This window comes from Lichenostomus cassidix, chromosome 1Aa, assembly GCF_008360975.1.
Source record: "Lichenostomus cassidix isolate B80296 chromosome 1Aa, HeHo_3.0, whole genome shotgun sequence".
NCBI lineage: Eukaryota > Metazoa > Chordata > Aves > Passeriformes > Meliphagidae > Lichenostomus > Lichenostomus cassidix.
Genome location: NC_139480.1, coordinates 56,937,162 through 56,958,695, shown reverse-complemented (window position 1 = coordinate 56,958,695; position 21,534 = coordinate 56,937,162). Strand labels below are relative to the sequence as shown.

General features: G+C 39.4%; 1 long non-coding RNA gene across 6 annotated transcripts in view; it reads left to right on the top strand.

Annotated features, from left to right (window-relative positions):
• Positions 1 to 21,534, top strand: part of LOC146443956 (uncharacterized) — a 92,704-nt gene that overhangs the window by 8,721 nt on the left and 62,449 nt on the right. The window lies entirely within an intron of this gene.

Here is a 21,534-nt window from a genome sequence, read left to right as displayed (position 1 = left end):
TGATTGCTCAGCTTTCTCATGCAAAGACCAAGGTCAAGGATCTGAGTTTGTGGAAGGATTTGCATTTTTTTGGAGATGCTTTCCAAAGGTTTTCATTGCGCCTGGAATTTGTCAGTCATATCCTCTTGGTCTGTGCAGAGATAGTATTCTGCATGAACTTTTGGAGCTAGTGAATGCTCCAGGATTAGAATCTCAAGCAGTCACACAGGCTTTCCTTCCTTTTCCCTTCAGACCCTTTCCAGGTCTGACCTGAGTTTCTGTGGCAGAGATGTTACTTTGGAGACAGGAAATGACGAGATTGTGTAGTTGAAATATGAGTGTCTTCTGAAACAAAATTCACAGCTTTGCCCTGATCAGGTGAGATTACAACTCTGCAGCTCAACCTAAAAATATTTATGGGTTTATCCTTTTGGCCCAGACATCATCTTATCTACAACAGATGAGAACAAAACTTGTCTTTACATTTTGTTGTTCCTAATTTTTATGCTCATAAAGAAGCTATCAGAATTTAACAAAATGAACCAATTTTTAATGATGGAATCTGTCTTGCACAGTAGTAAGAAATAAAACTTCAACAAATAGATAAGCAGCAACTCCTACACATTGAAATGAGTTTAAAGAAGTGGGGAATTTGGTTATGATCTTAGGTTTTCCTTTATTTCTTTTTCCTTCCAGTGATATTGCAGTATTTAAATCCTGGACTGCTTGGAAAACAGAAGTTTTATTTCTTATTTGGCATAGAATTCAAATGGGGGTAACACTGTCAGAGTCTGGAGATGGATAAAACATTTCCCAGATTTTATAGAAAGCTTGAACTTGGGATTTTAATTTCGTTCATTCCAAGGAAAGAAGCCAGACAAGAAGTTATATGTATAGAAATATTTTAGATATATTAAAATATTTGCATCCTCTCATCACTATTTTCTGAGTGAATAGGTTTGGACCGCCATTTCAGCTGCTGCAGTCAAGTCTTTAATTTAGGGCCATCTTTCCTTCTGAATGGCTTCTGTGGGTTTATGACCCTACTTGGTTGGTTTATTTTTCATTTGAAACTCATTACATTTCAGACACTTTAGGCAGCACAATGATTTAAATTGGCAAAGTTTAGCAGAGTTGTTTGCAGGTAATGAACTTGTGGGTATCATGGGAAGCTGACACCTGTGACTGTCAACCTTGACCTTTCACCATCTTTGCTTTAAGTAAAATCTTTGTGAAAAGCTTTGCCTAGTCGACTATCTCCAAGAAAAAGCCAAAACATCAGTATAGTTTTTAGTGAATGCACCATAAAAGCTTACAAATAGCAATTGATTCCTAATTATGAAAAAAAAAAAAAAGAAGAAAAATATATCATCTTCAGATTCAGGATAAATTGTCTGGGGTTAAAGGAAAATCTGAAAAGTCAAAAAAGTTCTGTGTTGCTTCCTGACATTAAAGCAAACAGGTTTTTGCAGCTGTGTGTAACTACAAGAAGTTAGAGGACTGTTTATTTAACAATGATATATTTATACATTTACTAGGAAATACAGCACTAGTCAGAGAGGCATTAAAATATGTGTTACACTATTCATTATAACAACTGCAAACGGAAGCCCTTAAGAAATAGTATTCTTCCGTAGTATTCTTCCATACAGTCAGTTCCCATACAATCAGTTTCAGTTTGCTGTAAACACAGCAAGAAAGGCATAATCCAAGGGGGAAGTTCATGGAGGTTCACACAGAAACAGGGATGTGCGCCTTTAAAGTTTATTTCTCTCTCTGATATAAATTTAACGCCTGTTTGCATGTCAGGACTTCAGGATCTTGGAGTGGTTTTGGTATGTTTGTCTTTGTGTCACTTTTGTTAGGTTTTGAAATTGTAATATCTCCACTCATGGGGAAAACTGAGCTCTGGCCTAATAAATTCAAAAGGCAGGGGGGAGATTTAGATGCTCAAACTCAAGACTAACCTCTTACCTGCACTTCTAGCCCTACAGACAGATTTGCAAGTGAAGTTTTTCTGCTCACATGAAGTAATCCATGTCCTGAGTGACTTCTGGTATGTTATGGTAGAGCAATCTGCTTTTTGTGCATTCCCTCTGTGGCCTGACTCCGACGAGGATTCAGTCAGGGTTATCTACTGGAATATGCTCTGTGTGGAGGGCAGCGACAGCCTCAGCATTCATGAGAAAAAGGTGTGGAGAAGGAGTGGATGGTGATACTACTCCAGTTTACACAATGGTCTCGTGGTTCACAGCCTTTGATGGTGATGGGATGCAGTCTCTTCCTCATGGGATTATAGCCCATGTGCTGTAGATGTGCTTTTCCTGAAAAAACTGCCCCAGCTCATAGTTGATGCATTGAAAATTTCTATTTCTCCTTTAAAAGTGTTAAATTAAAGAGCCCAGAGGACTGAATCCAGTTTTTCAAAGTCACAGGCTAGCATCTTATGCATTCATATTGAAAACAGAAGATGGAATTCAGTTTTAATGTTTTTCTTGGATAATCTATCTTCTTTCTTCATCTTTCTGAATTAATGTAGTGGTGCTGAAAAGTTCTGAAATTATTTCCTGGACTAGATTAATTATTTAAGACAATGGGAGTTGTTGAGTTGACTTCACTGTGAATTAGAAGATGTCATTTATTTAAAGGCAAGATACAGCACAAACAAGCAGTAAAGTCAACTCTCCCTTTTCTTGTTCCCCCTACAGAGACACACAGGCACTCTAACTTTTAATTTCAGCTGTGACCTCTAATCACAAAAACAGATTGTTCTCCAGACCTTTTCATTTCATGGTGATCTGGGAGGAGGCTACTGGTGATGATATGCTCACCTTCCTACTGAAAAGTGGATTAATATAATGAATTCTTCTTACACATTTTATCAAATAAAAACCAAAGCATATCATGGAGTATTTAGATTTTTTTTCTGGTTTGAAGCAGTTATATGGTGTGATGTTCATAATTATAGAAAACGATAATGATTTAAGTTGGAAAAGACCCCTAAGATCATTGAGTCCATCCAGCACTGCCAAGTCCACCACTGTAATAATGTTAAATGACTTCCTTTTGGTCATGTCTGCCCTGTCGATTTTAGAGCTGGGGAGCAAAACATAGACTGTGATTGAAAATGAAGAGCCAGTGGGATGAATCTGTTATAACACAGCATTTTATTATCAGTACTGCAGTGCATCTTGTCAGTAGACAGCAGATTATCTGAGTGGAGAAGGGTGGCATACTGACACCTGACATACCCTGTTGGGCCACAGCTAATAAGAACTTATTTCTTTTTATGCCACCAGTTGTGGTTACAAAATCAGTCCTGAACAATGCTGTGACACCAGAGGGAAGAAAACCCAACCCCCGCCTATCTCTTTTGCTCTTACTCTTTTAAATTTTGCTGAGGAGGGATGGAACTAATTGGAATCAATTATTTTGGAGATTCTTTAAGAATATGCCTTCAGGCTTTTGCCCCTTTCTGCTGTTGGCAATGCTATTGGAAGGGGACACATGTTGCTCCACTAAAACAGTCATAACTTCCCAGTGGCTTCAAGTTTCATCTTATTTACTTTGGTGGCAGTGTCTTGTGCAAGCATGGTTGAATTCAGACAAGGTGGTTATTTGCATGGATTGTTCTGCCTTAAAATTATTGACTGCTTATTCTCCTTCATTTCAAATATTAGGATGCATTGCCCTACAAACATCCTTACCCTGCAAATCAACTTGAATCTGGTTTTGAACTCTCTAGTGATTTTAATAATGTGTTAACTTTCATCATATTAAGAATCTTTTGATCTCACTCTGCCTTAGGATATGATTTTCATCATTGGTCTAGTTCTTCTCCCTCTGAAGTTAACAAAAAGGTTCCCATTAAATTCAAGGGGAGGCAGAATTCAGCCTAATTTAATCCTTTTCCAAAAGTACCTGATTTGTAGACCTCTGTGCTACCTGGACGCTCTGTGCGATCTGGAATGGGAAATTACAATTGAGATTTTATTTTGATAATAAACCCCTTTTTCTACAGTAACCCAGATGACAGTCTGTATCTCAGCCTTAACAGTAAGGGCAGTTCTGGTCCCTACTTCTCTGATGCTTAAATTTTATGCAAAATGAAATTATTTGTCACTTTTAAGAGCCAGAAGGCTGTCTTGTAACACTTTCTTCTCTTTATTGGCCCCATTTTTGCATTCAGCCCTATACAATGACTCCAGACTTCTTATATGAGTCCAAAATTAATTCTTCATTATTTCTCTGTGTTTTCCTGGCTGAATACAGAGATGGGAATGTAGAATATGTAGTGGACTGCTGTGAGGTTACCCTGCTGATAGCAATATTACTCTAAAGATATATTTCTACAGTATATTCCCTGAAGCCACACCCTAATTCCTAAGGAGAACAAAATTAATTCTGACTCTTCCCATAGATTCCAATAATCCTCAAAATCATGGGCAATCTTAGCTTTTTAATGCTCTTTGGTACCCAGTGGTCCTGTACCTTTTACAAACAGTTAACATTATCACTGCTTGATCTTGCTGTTGCTTTCTGACTATTTTAATTCTGAAATTAGTCATGCATGCTCCACAACTTCTCTGTAAAGATAGGGGATGAGTTTTGCAATTGGCATGTGGTGATAAGACCATTTGGGACCCTAATGAATATATTAAACAGGCTGGGGGAGATGAGAACTGTTTTGGATTGATCTGAAGATAACTTTGGAGCCATTCAGTGAAACAAAACACAATAAGGAAAAAGAAAACTGTTTTCAGTGCTTCAGTTGCAACACTGTTTGCTTCAAAATGAAATGATTCAGTTTTAGGTGACTTAAACTTCAGGCCCACTTTCAAAGGAAAACATCTTGATTTAAGAAAGAATATTTTAGCAAACATTTAAATTATTTTGATCCATTGCTCATTCTTTGTGCCTTTGCCTTTAGTGTGTCTGCAGCTGTCAAAGTTGTGGCACTGGAGCTGTAGCTGACCTTTCCTGCTTGCCACTGCATTTTTTTCAAAGTTCCAGTTGCACTCTCCTCACATCACACCGGAGTGGAAGACAGCATTGAAAGCAGAGCATGGACAGTCAGAGTTTCATTCAGTGCTTTCACAGAGGTTGAGTCCCATTTGAAGCCACTTCCAAATGGGATAAAGGCTAACAGAAATTACGTTCAGGAAAAATGTCCTGGAAGAGATTTAGAAATTCCTGGCTTAAGAATGTAGCCCTACTGTAACTATGGAGATGAAGGGGTTAAAACTCATCTGTGCTTATTATTTAGTTTCTGATTCTGCCTCTGGAGCAACTGTTCTGGTCACTGAAGGCAGCAGGAGCACTTAACTGGATAGAATACTGGTTCCAGCTGGTACAGCCACTTCTAAAATCACCCCTCTGTAAAAGGATGGTTATAATTAACTGTCCTTTCTGGTATTTGTGGAGATACTCAAATAAAACCCCCACCACTAGACAAGAACAAAGGGCTATCAGTGGGTAATGCTGATGAATGCAGTTACTGGTTCAACTGAGCACTTGTGGGAGTTTGCCCAGGATTAATCCTGATTTCCCAGCACATTTGCAGGTGAAACATACTCTGAAGTGAAATAAGAGGTTAATCATGAGAAGGCAGCTGACTGCTCTAAGCAACAGCCTTTTTCATCAATGCCTCTGATGCAAATAAAAACTCCAAACAGCCCTAAAACTAAATATAGCATAAAAGTCCTCAAAAGCCAGTCAATAAACAGTAATTATCTCTCACAGCTGGAAGCATGTTTTGCTTTGAGTGCAACCAACAAACTGTGCTTGACTGTGTGATGATTATTTCAATCAGGTTATAAAGGAAAATGCTATTTTGGAGCCGCTCACTTGGAAGGTGTTCTTGTAAATGTATTCTATTTCCAAACCCTTCTCTTCCTTTCCAGACCTGGATAAGTGGCAGAGCCTGGCTGATTTGAGCCCCAAGCTGATTTGTGATTCAGATGGTGCTGATGGGCAGAGCATCATCAGATCTCTTGCCTGTGCTCCCCCCTTGCTACTCCTGTGCGGCCACTGGACTCTGGAGAGCAAAGTTCAGTACGGGATAAATCCTGCCAGGTCCCATGGAGGGATGCCACTTGGGAGGTGGGGAATCACCATGTTTTGAGGGGGGGAAGAATGGAAGGGAAGAGACAAGAGCAGCTCTTGGAAGAGGAGTTAAAAACCAGGCCTGGCATGTTTCATAACATAGTGTCGTGGTGGCAATGGCACACCTGAGTGCCCCAGCCCCATGGGAGGGAGATGGGGATGGCTCATGGGCATGGTACGCTCCCTAGGTTAGGGTGATAGAGAAGTACGGTCCCATGACCCCCTGCCCTCCAGGCCATTTGGTATGGACCAAGTTTGACAGCTACTCATCTCCCCCTCCCCTGATTACAAATATGGCTTGAGTTCCAGAATATTCTCCTTTGTTCTTGTTAAAGCAAATATTTGATTGGTGTTCTATATATGGTGTTGTTATCCCTTTGGTCAAAAGTGTTGTCGTTCAAAAATCCCCCTTTCCCTATTGGCTCCCCTAGCCTCCTCCTTCCCTTTCCCCTCCCACTATAATTGCTGCTACATGAGTGTGCTCAGGGCCATTTTGTTGCTGCCTCCAAGCCCTCTCCAACTCCCCTCACCCTTCTTCAATAAACCCTCCTTGGAGCACCGACAAAGTGGACTGTATCTCTTGCTTTCTTCTGTGACCCACTGACAGCCTTGAGCTCCCTCGGAGCCCCGACTGCCAACTCTCGCAGTCTCTCCCTTCCGCGAACTCCTGGGTGGTGTGGCACCCACGGACCAAACCTCCACAAAACCAAACCACATAGTGGTTTTTATTTCAGACATCTCCACCAGCACGGGAGTGTGGCCTAACTTGAGATCTTGACAAACTGAGCCTCATGACTGGCTACTCTAAAGCTGTTAAACTGAAGGACAAGTTTGAATTAACTCTCAAAATTAACATGTCATCACCCAGATCAGGAAAGTGAAGTTTGTAATGCTCCTATGATGCCTCTTCCTCATTCCAGGGAATGAAATTGTGTGTTGCACTACCAAACATCCCATAGGAATCCTGGGCTGGTATGGATAATTCCCATTTCAATAGGAGCCACATTTTTCAGTATCATCTTTCAGTTCACAGGATCTGTTTTAGAAACTGCATGACTTTTGAGGCTTTGTTATTGCATGCTTTAATGATGGTTGTCTTCTGGAAAATAACATCTATTCTGATGTTCAGTCTCCATTTCTGATGGTACCCACATATCCTATTGTTTCCTCAGTGCATAAATAAAATATTACCAGACTCTTGTAGATGGATGTGCACTGCATGTTCAAACTTGAAATTGTTACAGACCTCCCTGTGTGCAGAGTGCTGGGTTTTGAAAAACATTCAACCTGAGATGCAGCTGTAGCTTTTAGATGAATATTTCACATATTCACATCTTCCTTCTTACTATCTGGGCTGGTTAAAGCTTTCCCATTGGTTTTCATATCTCTGGTGAATTTGAGAAAGCAAAGAGGCTTCCAATTGTTTTAGTTATCGGTTAAGCTGATCTCTGTTTTATTAGAATGACAAGTGCAAGGAAGAAATTTTGAACTCCCAGGAGGGATATTTTCTGTTGTTTGGTTTTTTTCAAACAATGGACTCTTTTTTTGGAAGCCATTTACATTTTCATAACTAGCATTTTAGGATGTTGAATTTAACTTTTCAAGTAAAAAGCTATCATTTAAAGAACTACAAGGTGGTGCCATTTACAGTGTGCACTTGCTGTATCCTCGAGGACCATAAAAATTGCTCTAGTTTTCTTTCCTTGTTTTATTTTCCTTCCCCCCTGCCCCCCTGCCCCCCACCCCCCCTTTCCTTTGGTTTTTTTCAGGATTCATATGTTGAAATGAATCTTGCTTTATCAAAACCACTGAGGAATAAGATAGATGGAGTTGGGTGGTCACAGGTTTAGGTAGCCCTAAACGTTGCAAAACTGTGATAGAGTATAAAAGTAAGATACAGAGCAGAAATTCATTGCAGTCAAACGAGGTTCTCCCAAGATCAGTGTAGAACAACATATCTTGGTGTCATTCTGATGCTCTCTCGAGGCTGCATTCTTGGCAGCTGCATAGTTTGGCTGATTTTTTTGTTTTTCCAACTGTATATGGGCTTCTTTTGTTTCAAATTAATCTGTTGATTGGCTACAGATGTACACCAAAATGTCCTTTGTTTTAGTGTACATTTTCAAATGACTAATGATTAGTGCTGGTTGGAAACTTTTCCATTGCAATGATTTGACAGACATTTGTGGTTACAGCAGAATTGATATTTTCTGTGGAAATGCATCACTTTTGCCAAGGGAAAAAAACCCAAAAATGCTTTTATTTTTTGTCAAGTCATCTTGAAATCCATGGTTTATTTTAGGTCAGCTGGTTAAATAGCTCAAAGTTGTTGCATTGTTTCAGGGTACTACTTAAGACTTGTTTTTTATGACCTCTTTTATTTGTTGCTCCAGGCTTCATTAATCAGTCTGCTTCATCCATCAGTATCTCCTGTTGGAGATGGCAGGAGAGCAGTCAGGGAGCTGTAGTAGCTGTGATGCCTTCAAAAAGAGAAAATATCCCATAGAAGAGCTTGTGGGTAAGAGCACAACCCTTGTGGGTAAAGTGCAAGAGCACCAAGTTTACAGTTACAGCTTGGGAGGGGTTTGGATCCTTTGTGTGAAGATGCAGTTGTGAGAAAAATAGTTTCCTTTGAAAAGCATTTCTATCCAGTCCATAATTGATGACTATTAATAATTTGATCCTATGTAGAATTAAAATCTTAATCATGAGCTTCCTGTTATCATTTGTAGTTTTAACACTTTATTTCTTTTTGCTGAGGTGCTTTGGTGCTCAATTTTAAGGCTTAAAAAACCAAAACCACAATAATAATAATAAATTCTTTTGTTTCTTTTAACTTGAATTTTGAGGGTATTTTTATACAGCCTTTAAAATTCCCTCAAGTCCCATTTTCAAGCTCCTCTCTACAAATAAAAAGGCTTGAAAACTAACCTTTCATTAAGCAAATACAAAACTCTTTTCAGGACCTGTGATTCTGAGGAAAGAAAAATAACATTGCAAGACTTTCACTGGTATATTGAGAACTGGGCTAATAAGGGATAACAATTGTGGAACTCTGATTTTGCAGTGGCCACCATCTCTATGGTCATAAGTCATTAAATGATCAAAAACTGAATAAGCTGCTGAATGTTGTATTCCCCCATGATTTGAGACTTTATTTTAAACTCCCAAAATAAGCATCCTCCCAATTCCTTAAACATCTGCCCCAGTATCATGCAATTGGAGCATGGAGGAAACAGAAGAGATGCACTAACCAAATGTAATTCCTGTAAAATAGGGACATAAGGAGAACAGATTGGTAACTGAGCATATCAAGCATTTAATGTTATCTGAATACAGAAAGTCCATGCTTACGCAGGTACTAATAACCTCACATAATATCTACAATATCATTCATTTGTGGGGGCATTAGAAAAGCCACTACTTTGTACCCAATAGTGTGCACGTATAGGGGCTCTAACATGTTAAAATTAATTTTACATTTAGAGAACACACTGAATCTGTGAATTAGCTCCATAATGGGAGGAACAGATGTTGAATGAGCAGCACAAAATATCTGGAGTGTACTGTGCAGTGCTGTCTCATGCTTTCTGAGATCCAACTCAAACTCCCTGAAGTCAGCCTGGTCCTTAAAAATCTTATCCTGCTGTTTGTCTAGACAGTGGCAGAACGCAGGGGTGGCAGAAGGAGCTCCCTCTGCAAGTCCTAACCCCTTTCATCCTCTCACCTCAGTCTGCCAGGAACCCTGGGCAGACCCTGTTTGTTGGAGTCCTTCCCCTCCAGGGATGTGTCAAACAGAGAATCAGTGTTAATTCTCCTGAGGCCTCTCTTGGACCAAGCCACATACAGACCTAATCCTAATTACATAATTTTCTCTTGTCAAACATCATTTCACTGGGTCAAGATGTCACTTATATCTCATGAGAATGCAAATTTTTATAATCTCTAGGTGAATTTAAGGCAGAGTTGTGGACAGACTCTTGTTCCCACATCTGTGATGCCAGAAAAATCATATGAAGCTTTTTACAGGAAGGGTGAAAGGAGTGGACAGATATATTTTACTATGATTACAAAGAGAAAAGAGAAAATACAATGACTAGGATGTTAAGGAGGAATAGTCTACAGGTTCCAGGGCAGACATTGTGACACCTTTGGTGATGGGAATCATCCTGTGGCTTTTGTGTATTTGGTTAATGAGCAAGATAGGGTCGGAAGGGTTGAAATTTTCTGTATAATATAGGCATGCACCGTTGGCTACACATCACTAAAAATGTGCGCTCGGTAGCTGGGAGGGTATCTGAGATAACCTGGTGGAAAAGCAGCCCTGCAGCTGTCCTTCAGCATCCTCAACACCCCTAGGATGCTGCTGCAGAAGGGTATTTATGTTTTTTCCCCATCCTCACAACTTCACAGCAGAAATTGTAGAGAAAAATGACCACCTAATATCATGTGACACTTTGGTACCAGGCAGCTTTTAACTGAGGGGTGCTATGGTGTGAGAGATTCCAAGAGAGGGAACTGTCATTCCAGATCTGTTCACACAATTTCGTGGATATGGATAGTCATATGATCCAGGTCTACCTTTTCTGAGCAAGCCAGGGTCAAGTTGCTGCCCTGATGCCCTGAAGATGGGAGTACTGTTTTTTTTCAGGGTGCCCTTTGCAGCACTACGACAAGTGATGTGAGGCATTTGAGGTTTGCTGGCCATACAAACCCTGTTCCCCTTCTTCTTGGGTTCAATGCAAGGGACTTTGTGAGGAGGTAATTAAATCAAGTGAAAGCATCATGTTTTCTAGAGGAATAAGAGAAAACCAGCACAGCATTTGCAAACCATATACTCTCGTTGAGCCTGCAGCTTGTTCAGGAGGGCTCTTCTGCTCTAATTCATCTGATTTGCTTTAGTGAGTCAAGCAATTCTGTGACTTAATGAGTGTGTTCCTATGGACACAAAAACGACAGCCTTGGACCACATGTGAATTAAAACACAGTTTTTGAGAAACAATAGTATGGTTGAGATAGGAGTATTCTGATCCTGTTGATTGAAACACTGAGCTCCAAATTCCATGATTGGCAGTCATGACTAATAGTTGCCATGTCCTCATTTCTTATTTTGGAAAGATCAGTTTTCCCTCCAGATCCCCAGTGCTGAATGGTTGTAATGTGTTTTTTGGTTCCAAGAGAAATTTGCAGGCATGGTCTCCAGGATTGAGCCTGTCCAGGGTGAGGTATTCTGCTGAGGCATGTAGGGGAGGCAGGGACCTTTCATCTTTGCAGCACACCTGTGCTTCTCACTTTTCCTGGGAGAAGTAATCCTAATTGTTTCTGATGGCACAAGAGTGTGCTTGGTGAGCGCCTATGTAAGATCTTGGCTTTTTTCAAGCGAATTCATTTGATAATACATTGCACAGAGTCTGCATCATAATGTTGGGAAGATATATGAGGCTTCAACCTGCAGAGACTACTATCAAACCAAGTTTTGCATTTAATTTTAGTGGAAGCCACTCTGGTGCCTTAACATCACTCACTGTAAGCTCAGCAAAGCGCATTTTCAGACCTACTTTTACACACCTCTAGGACGACCGCTTAACAATTCCTTGTGTTTTTCTTGCAGTTTGAGCGGGGTTTTCACCCTGTTCCAGGCGGCCCCACGAGAGGGCACCCGGGACACGCTGCTCCCAGCCCGGGCAGCCCCACGCAGCTGGCCAGGGTCACTTGGGCTCCGAGGGGCGGAGAGCTGCAGCTGCTTCATCCCATCCTTCCCCAGGGGAGGAAGAACCGTGTGCCTGCTCACCTGCACCTCTGCCTGCTAAAATCCGTGGTTCCTTGGTAGGCAAGCAAAACTGAACAGGCCACCCCATAGCAACAGCCCGTTCTTGTGCATGTCACAGCCTGAGAGCAACAGTTTTCTAGTGGAGCCAGGGAGGTCAGAGGAGTATTCAAGCTTGCTAATGCTAAAAAAGAAACAAGACAGAATCTCTTTGAATTTCTAAATTAAATTACTTTTATTCTCATTTTATCAGGCAAACTTTAAGGATTTGCCAGGTGGTTCTGTCATACATGCCACTGATTATGGCAATCGCTCTGTAACTTTGAGTTTGGGTAATACATTTTCAGAAAATAGATACAAATTACAGATTCAGACATCTCTCACAAGAAGATGTATATCAAATAATTCCAGTCCTCTGCTTTTGGTTTGGCTTTTTCCCCCCTCTATCTGTGTTTGAAAAACACTACTGCTGGAACCAGAAAGAAATCAGAAAGATTAGCCAGATTAGAATATACTTCTGCCAGCTCCCCCTAATTTCTTGGGAAGGGATTGATGAAACCTTAGATTAGCTGCCTAAAGACTACAATCTTAATTAGTTATCAATCTGCTGTCAAACTGTCCCAGAAAGAAATGCCTGGATAAAGAGCTGTAGAATGGTTTGGGTTGAAAGATATCTTAAAGATCATCTTGTTCTGAATCCCCTGCCCAGGGCAGGGACACCTTCCCCTCTTCCAGACTGCTAAGAGCTTCGTCCAAGCTGGCCTTGAGCACTTCCAGGGATGGGGAAGCTGCAGCTTCCCTGTACAACCTGTGCCAGGGTCTCCCCACCCTCAGAGTAAAGAATTTCTTCCTTATATCTGATCTAAACTTATCCCGTTTCAGCTTAAAGCCATTCCTTCATATCTTATCACCACATTCCCTTTTGAAAAGTCCCTCTCCAGCTCTCCTGCAGGCCCCTTTTAGGTATTCAAAGGTGCTGTAAGGTTTCCCCAGAGCCTTCTCTTCTCAAAGCTGAACAGCCCCAACTCTCTCACAATCTTTGCAGCATTGGTGTTCCAGATGCTTTCTTTCTGTCTGGTTGAAATAGTATTAGCAACAGGAAGAATTGCTTCTTTAATATTCTTACTGTTTTTTGGGAATTTTTTATGCCTTTTTTTTGTTGTTGGTGGTGGGTTTTTTTGGTTTTTTTTTTTTTTGGGTTTTGAGTTTGGGATTTTTTTACCCCACAGGGAATGATAGAAAAAAACCCTTAGAGGACTGTTTTTTAGATGGCTTAGCTGGCCAAGATGCATACTAAACCAGAGGACTACAACACAGTACCAATAGGTAGGGGAAGAGAATCTAAGATATTTTTGTCTCCTTAACCTTACTGAACTTCTCATGCCATGTTCAGCAGGTAGACCATGAAATCTCTGAGAAAAGATATTTATTTGTCTGATACCATTTAATATTTTAATTCTGGGACTCTCTTTAGTAAAAATATAGTTTTCAGTTACTTGTTATGTAACAGAATGGGTCCCAACAAAGGAATAAGTCGTACATTGTGAATAAGACACCTGCTGTTACATTTTCTGATACTTTTTTCTGTTGCTAGAAGTTTTTGAACAAAACCTGGTAGTGATTTTAAAGCTATGGGAGACATCATAATTTCAGAAACAGGAAGCTAAACTTTGAGGCTATGATAAGGCTGCAGAAACACAGCACAGAGGTCGAGAAAATAGTGAATATACTCCATGGCCTGAAGGCAGGATTGGCACTAAACCTTCTACACCTAGCTTGTGAGTTCCCTGGGCAGAGCCTGTCTTTCCTTGTGCTCTGTAGTGTTTTGGATATCACCGCAGGAAACCCAACAGTGCTGGGACTGTTTGTGATCTTGTAACTAGCAAGATCAATAGCAAACCACATAGTTACCTGGTATGCTCTCCAGCTCAACAGCATCACGGTTATCTTGTCCTGGGTGAGACACAGAACAATTTTGATCAATATACGGAGCTTTATATTATATAAAGGCCATCAATATACACAGAAAGTGCAGAGGGATTAAAATATTTTTTTTTCATTTTGGAAGTTTGATATTTTCAGAAAAACATTATCTAGCCCTTTTTTCATGTTTTCATAAAGCTAATAAACACAAGACTCCAGAGATTTTCAATCACATTTTAATTAATCATATCCTTTCTGTAGCTATAAAAAACCTTTTTCTTTTTAACTTCTTAGTTTGGTTTCTCTGTTTATAAAACGGAGATAACCCTGTTTGCAGTGGTGATGTGGGGGTAAAATCCATTAATTATTTTGGGTCTTCATATTAAGGTTGTGAGGGACATGTAAGTACTGAGATGTCAAGAAATATGAAACTTTCTGCTGCAAACATCTCTGCTTTTTTCTGCGTGTGTTTTGTCAGCGAGCACTCAAAGCTGGCCTTAGTGTTGCTGGTGGCACCCTTTCAGATCCTGTTTAAAACAACTGTTGAATGAGTCACTGTTTTAGGAACATGGAAACTTTCCCAGACAGCATTTACACTCTACTGTCTTGGGCTTAAAGAGATGGAGCTGTTCAGGAAGGCTGTGAGATATGACTGAATGTGCTTATCATAGGTGGACTATTCTCCCCTGCTTTGGAACATCTGCTGATGATTTAAAAAATAAATTTAAAAAGAAATCTGTTGGCTGTGCGTAGTGGGAAGGAAAAACAGGTTGTTTTTGTGTCACTGAAAATGTATCTTTAGGGGATCACAGAGGCCAATTGCTTGACTTCAAGGAAAATTTTCACAGTGGAGTAATGATACAGGCATAATGTTGATCTAGAATATTCCTTATTTCTTTTCCCCAGTACTTCTGTTCTCTCATTACTCCTTTAGGCATGGTGCTAAGCCTTACAACTCAAATCTGAACTCCTAGATTGTTACAATATGGATTAAGAGGTAGAATTTTCGCATGGGATATTTCCAAAACTGGCATCTCCTCCATCCCCTGGCCAGGTTATTTTCTTCTGTTTGTTTATTCAGTGAAATTTATAAGCTCATGTTTTTGCCATGGGATGCTGTCACTTTGAAAATTAGTATGATTTCATATACCTGAAAATTATGGCTTCAGATTAAGAGAAAATAGACTGCCAAGCAAACAGGACCTTGTTGGGAACACAATTGCATTGGAAACAGATGAGTGAAATGTGAACTGAAGATGCAGAATCTAATTTGTGGTGGGAATTTTCCCAGAACTGGAAAGGCAGGAACTCAGCATATGGTCTCCAGGTCTGTCCCTGATGCAGTCCTGAGGATGATGGATATGGCAGGCCATGCCAGAGTCATCTATTGTCTGCCAGTTTATTTAGAGGAAAAAAAGGAAGTGAAGCAGATATAAGTGAGATCTAATATTTTCCTTTGAAAATGAAAAGAAAATATTTGAAATAGTGGGATTTGGTTTCTTACAAGAATTGCCATTTTGCTTTCTATATTCTCCTTTTTTTCTCCCCTCCCTAGCTGAAAGTCTTTAGTAATTTTATCATAAGAAAAACTTTGAAAAAACTGACAGAAGTGCTCACATCTGCATGCAAATGAAGGTAGGGTAAGTCAGTTGGTCTGGAAATGAACAAAACACCTCATCTGGAATAAAGGCAAATATCTGGTTTAAATGTCAACATTAACTATTTTACTGCTGATCAAAAAATTAAAGAAAACTGAGATAATCAAGGGAGGAAGGATGAAAATTTGCATCAGCTCATGTCTTCATGAAGCCAGTGAAAAATACCTGTAGATCTGAGTGGATAGCTTTCCTGAGTTTTTGTTTATGTTTCTTTATAGAGAATGGAGGAAGAATCCAATAGCATCCAAGCTCAACAGAGAAGCCAAAACCCTGACGCTCCTAAATTCTGCTGAGTTAAGAATACAGAAACTACACCTTTCTCTCAGCTGAGTTTGAATACTGGAGCACAGAAACAAAAAATCACATCTTTAGCTGTTGCAGGATTTCAAAAGGGTATATTGAAGGAAAAGATGGACTTGAATGATAAAAACTTTTTCCCAAGTTGGGAAGTTAAAAAATGTTGTGTTTCTTCAAAGATGTTTCTGTCACATGCAAGTTCCCACTGCCTGGACAAGACATGGGGATAAAAAGGCTGGAGATGGGAAGATCTCTGCCATGATTCATATTTTGCCTTGCAGTGAAAGAATTCAGATAATTGTGGTTTGTGAAAGAGAAATAAGCTCAAATAATGACTTCAATGCCCTTATTAAGTTTTGTTTTTATTATATACCACTTTACAGTGATTTTGGTTGCCTCCTGGGTCACTATTTTTTTAATTAATCATAGTTTAGTTGGTTTTTACTGTTATTATTATTGTGGTTGCAAAACTTTGCAGTATAACACAATGAAGACTAATGAGCTGTTGTGAATAAGGTATGAAGGTTACTTGGTTTAAATAATATTTGGAAGAATGAATTTGGCTCATGAGCTGCTATGACCTGAATTTTCACTAGATAGGGTTCGTTTTAAGGTGTCTGTGTGTCTGCATCTCAAAATTTTTACCAGTGATTTAAGGCATCAATGAGGCTAAATGTCTTGTTTAATGCTGGCAAGATACTTGTTTTAATTTGCAAGAACCACGTCACTAGAGAGACAATTTTCTCTCTTCAGTATGATCATTATGTTTTTATTTTAAAATTTTGTATATATAATAACCATGTGTGTTTATGTGCATTTAGAAATTAAAGTGTTATTTCTATTGTAAAAATTTGATTTGTGAGAAAAAATGTTCCAGTAGGCCACAAATAAATAGTACCCAGCAAAGAGCATCAAACACACGTCAAGGACATGTTCTTGGATGAACTTTTTCTGTGCTGCTCGTTGATTTTATGTTGTGAAATGTTCTGGCAATGTGTGAAGCAGAGAACAGATGAATTTCCTGTAGTCCTAGGAGGTATCATGGATATTGGACCACAGCACTTCTTCCAGTTACAGCTGAACACATTGCTGCCTTGTGGTGAATGTGAATTAAAAAGGAGAAAACAGAGACGCCAAGTCTTTGTGCATAATCATTAGACTGTTGTATGAAGAGAGGGTTATTTATGAGAGCATGCCATCTCCCTGAAGTTATCATAGGTCTTTGTTAGGGGTTGGGTTTGTTTTGTTTTTATTTTTTTCCTTTCTTTTTTTCTAAAATGCTGCCAGGAAAAGAGGTGTTCTGGTACATGGATAATGAGGCATTGCATCAAAGGTATTTCTTAAGTGTATGTAGTTACAATGAATGAATTGCCAAGAGTGGTGAATTATGTGGAACACTTGCTTCGTAAAATAGCACCTTTTCCCACACACTCTTAGAGCTGTACTCAAGAAAAATGGTCCCAATTGTCTCTTTTACAAAAACCTAAAAGTCCTGTGGTGAGTTTCCCTAATTTCTGATTAGTATTTAAGAGGTTGCACAGGCTGCAGTGCAAGGCATCATCTAGGTCATAACCTTGCCACACCATCCCTAAAAACTGCAGTGGAAAAACTGTGCTTCTTGTGGAGTAATTAGTCCGGAGAAGATATTTTCATGGGCTCAGATCTCCAAACTGATGCGTGATGTGAAGCACAGACAGGGTTTTGCCCCTTTCCCACCACCTGACAGCAAGGTTTGGGTGAAATAGGGACCTTTTTAGCTTCCATGAGGCTTCAGCGCAGATTGGCTGCTCTTTGTAGCTTCCCTTGGATTCAGTGTGGAATACAGGTAGTCCCTTTGAAATCAGCAGGAGAGCTGATGGAGGGATATGCAGCTCCTCAGCATCTGGGGAGAGAGGGGTGAGATGATAATCAGGACAATCACTGGCATTTTTAGCAGTGGACCTTAAAGGGCTTTTGAGGCACAATTCCTTTTTTTGGGTCTACAGCTGGCTTGGCTTGGTGTCACCTGGAAAATACAGGGATGGATCTCATATTCGGACTTGTCCTTGGAGGAAATGATTTTTAAAATAAGCCAAGGTATGATGGCCGTTCAGAATCACTGTTCTGTAATAAATTTCATGTAGATTCTTGGCTTACATTTTATCTCATGGTAGTTTTGGATACAGATTCAATTAAATAGTGTGGAGGCAGATTTAGTGTGCAATAAGAATGTCCATATGGTGAGCTACAGCCAAACTACTCCTTACAGCCATTTCCTAATATTTGACAAGCTCTTACAGGTGTTTATACAGCCCCTCTCCTGAGAATGATAAAGCACATGGATCACTGGGACTGTCAATCAGGCCCTTTAATTCTATTAATTACTGGTGTTGCTAAAAATGTTTTATTTTTTTGATTATGAACTGAAAGTGATGATCTAAAAGCCCTGATGAAACATGTGGTCTAAACCTTCACGCTGCTCAAACATCCATTTAGGAGGAAGAGTTCCTCTTATTGCAACATAATTATGTAACATTCATCCTGAATATGGCACATCAGAATTTTAGGTAGATAAAGAACTTGTTTATACTGTAGGTCTAAAAACTATGAGAAATCGAATCTTACAGAGTAATCACAAGTAACTGTAGCTGATGGGGAAGCCATTTACTCTTAAATGGCTGCCCAGAATATCTATCAGAGAAAAAGATTGTGGCCTTTTTCCCATCAGAAATATTAAAACACATCAAAACAAACTTTTCATGTTGCTTCTAAACACCTTTCAAAAATGGTTTTGAAGAGTGAGATGGGAGAGAGAAAAACTATTTTTCTATTTCTTTTTTTCAAGGAAAAAATATGTAAAGAAAAATGGATTTTTCATTTTTTCCTTCACTACTAATTTCTATTTCAGACTTTTGCATTCCTCAGCCTTTCCATTAAAAATAGGAAGACAAATGAGTGGAAAGGGATAAAACACCATAAATGCCATGTGAAAAATTGTAAGGTTTGCATTTCTGCAAAAGGTGTTTGAGGAACATTTTCAGAGGAAATGCAGGGGTATAATGTTCTTTTGACCTGCGGTCTCAACTGATGTTGAAGTGCTGAATTCTTTGTTCAAAAAGGGAAGAATAATCAAAATAGTTTTGCCTGGTGTAACACGTGGAAGTCACACATTTTATCCTGTCAGTTTTTCAGTTCTTCTAGTAACTTGCTGTGTGAGGCTTTGTGTATGTGCAAAATTTCCTAACTGGTAAGTGTTAGTCAAAGTGGGGTTTTCCATGCTTTTGTACAACTGTAGAAGTGTCAAATTCAGATAGCAAAATGAGTTTCTCTTTCTTGTAGTTCTGAAAATATCCTGAGCTTATCCAATGTATGGGAACTATTTACCTGTGAATCCTGGAAAATGGCAACTGAGTGATTGTCTATTATTTCCTATGACAGTCATCTTTTTCCTTAAAGGGTAACAACTTTACTGGCAAGCATTTTATGAGCAGGGGCTCCACAAAAGTGAATAGCTCCCAATTTCAGGAAGGTGATTGATTCTTTGCTGTAACCTAGTAGTTTGAGGTTACATCAAGGCAAATTTAATAGCAAAATGAATTTTGTAGTGGTAGATACAGATACTTTTGGCTGCAAGCACAACATTCTCTAGATACTCAAATGGGATTTGGTTGTCCAAAAACCCTTGCAAAGCTTGGTCTTTAGAGAATTGGGATTCATATGAATACCACATGTCACTATCTGGTTAAGTCTGAAATGTCTTGAGATCCTCTTGGTCCTTAATGAATTGACCTGCATGTGGTAGAAATACTGAGGATAGAGACATAGGAAGTATAATAAGCATCCCTGGTACTACAGCATGAGAGAGAAGAGATGAAGTTTCTGGCTGTACGAAAAGATGGATTTTGATAAGGGAGCTCAAGAATGTCCTAGGGAGGGAATCTTACATGCTGAGAATAGCAACTAAAGACCTATATTTAGGAACCTGACAGATTCCTGGAATGTAGCTCAGTAATTATTTTGCATGTTATTGCACACTCAGGTTCTCAAAAATGCATACTAAAGATGCCATCTGTCATGCTGCAATAATAACTGTAATTAATTGTCAGTAATAGTTAGCTGTATATGCTGTTTATCTGCTGACCTCAGAGCAGTTCATGGAGATCACCACTGTTACTGTCCCAACTGGGAAAGTGTCCTGTGTTTTAGGGAAGCCAGGTTTCCTTGCTTTTTTGCTGTAGTTCTTAACTCACACCGTTTGATTTTGGCTTTTTATTCTGCCACAAAACCTTTTCTGCCCATCTCTCCTCACCCTCTTATGAGTGACTTGAATTCTTTTAGACCCTCAGTACCATTTTTTTTCTGCTTCTCAGCTCTGTGATTAAGCTACTTTTACCTCTTACAGTATCCAGGCTTAAATAATACAGAGTCTGAGATCTGAGGATAAACAAGCAATGCTTAGGCCTGGGTAAAACATCCTTGCACAGATGTGAGTGCTTTCTTAACTGGTATCTGAGTGGATGAAATGAGATGAAAAGAGAAGGTTCAGTAAAGTTAACTGTGGAGAGTGAGACCTCTAAACTGCACAATGTGCTGCCAGTTTTATCAGCTGGTGAGTGTTTAAAACAAAAAAAGGGAATGATTACCTACAGAATTGGAACCACCAGAACTGAAGCATGTAAGTGGATCTGTATAAAAATCATAGAACATATATGTTGATATAATTTGCTTCTTTCACGGTTTTATTTTTTCTTTTATAACGAAATGAAGACAGAATATAATACCTTGTCTTCTGTACCATAAAATTCAACACTGTCTAATTTCACAGGTGTTTTTTGACCATTAAATACCATATCATTTATGAGGATTTTTAAGAGGATTTTTTTCCCCCAGCTGTAATTTCTAAGCCTATGTGGACTAGTTAGTGTCTGGAAGTGTTCAGGAGTCTACCTGGGAGATCAAGACAATCCATTTTTTATGTCTACTGCTTGGCATCCCAAAACTGGTCCCTCAAGACATGCTTTTCTTCAGTTATGATGTGAACTCCTCCATATCCTTATCATATAGTGAGGTTTTATGTTCCTTATTTTATCTCTTACTTTTTGTGGTTAACAGTGTTTATGACTGCATCAGTGCCCACCTCTGTGCTGTCCAGAATAATATGTCCTTTCAATTTACTTTCTGGATATTATGGAAGACCATCCCATTAGAATCACTGGCCTGTTAGAAGCCAGACACAAAATTTCTCACCATGTTTTGGTTCAAAACAGGCGCTTGTTTGCAGCCTGTGGTACCTCTCCAGCTCAGCACGCACATCCTGTTGGCTTGTACTGCTTACATACTCATACTGCATGCTGTTAATTTATGAATTGAGTAAGGACACAGGTGAAGCACCAATGCTGTCAAAACCTTTTCATTAATGCTCTCTTGTTTGTCACCACCTGTTCTTTTGGTGTATTTAGTATTTCTGAAAAATATCAGATAAGTGGTGTGGAGTCTTCCAGATGCTCCTAAACCCTCCTGACAATGGGTTTCCCTGCTCTTATTGCAGTGTTTGCTTACTGAATGGCTTGTTTATAGCGAAGAGGTTCAGGAGCACGATAAATGGAGATCTGGATCTTCTCAGCTGAGATTCCATCTTAGGCTAAAGTGAATTGTAATAATTATTACCATAATCTTCAAGTGTTAAATAGTGGTCTGAGAAAGTGATCTGTCTTCAAGCAAAACATTGACTCAACCACCAAACATCAATAATTCTTACAACAATTTGGGAAAAATCTCAGTTTTGTACTTTGAAGTGGCAAATAGGTTGGGAAACAGAATCCTATG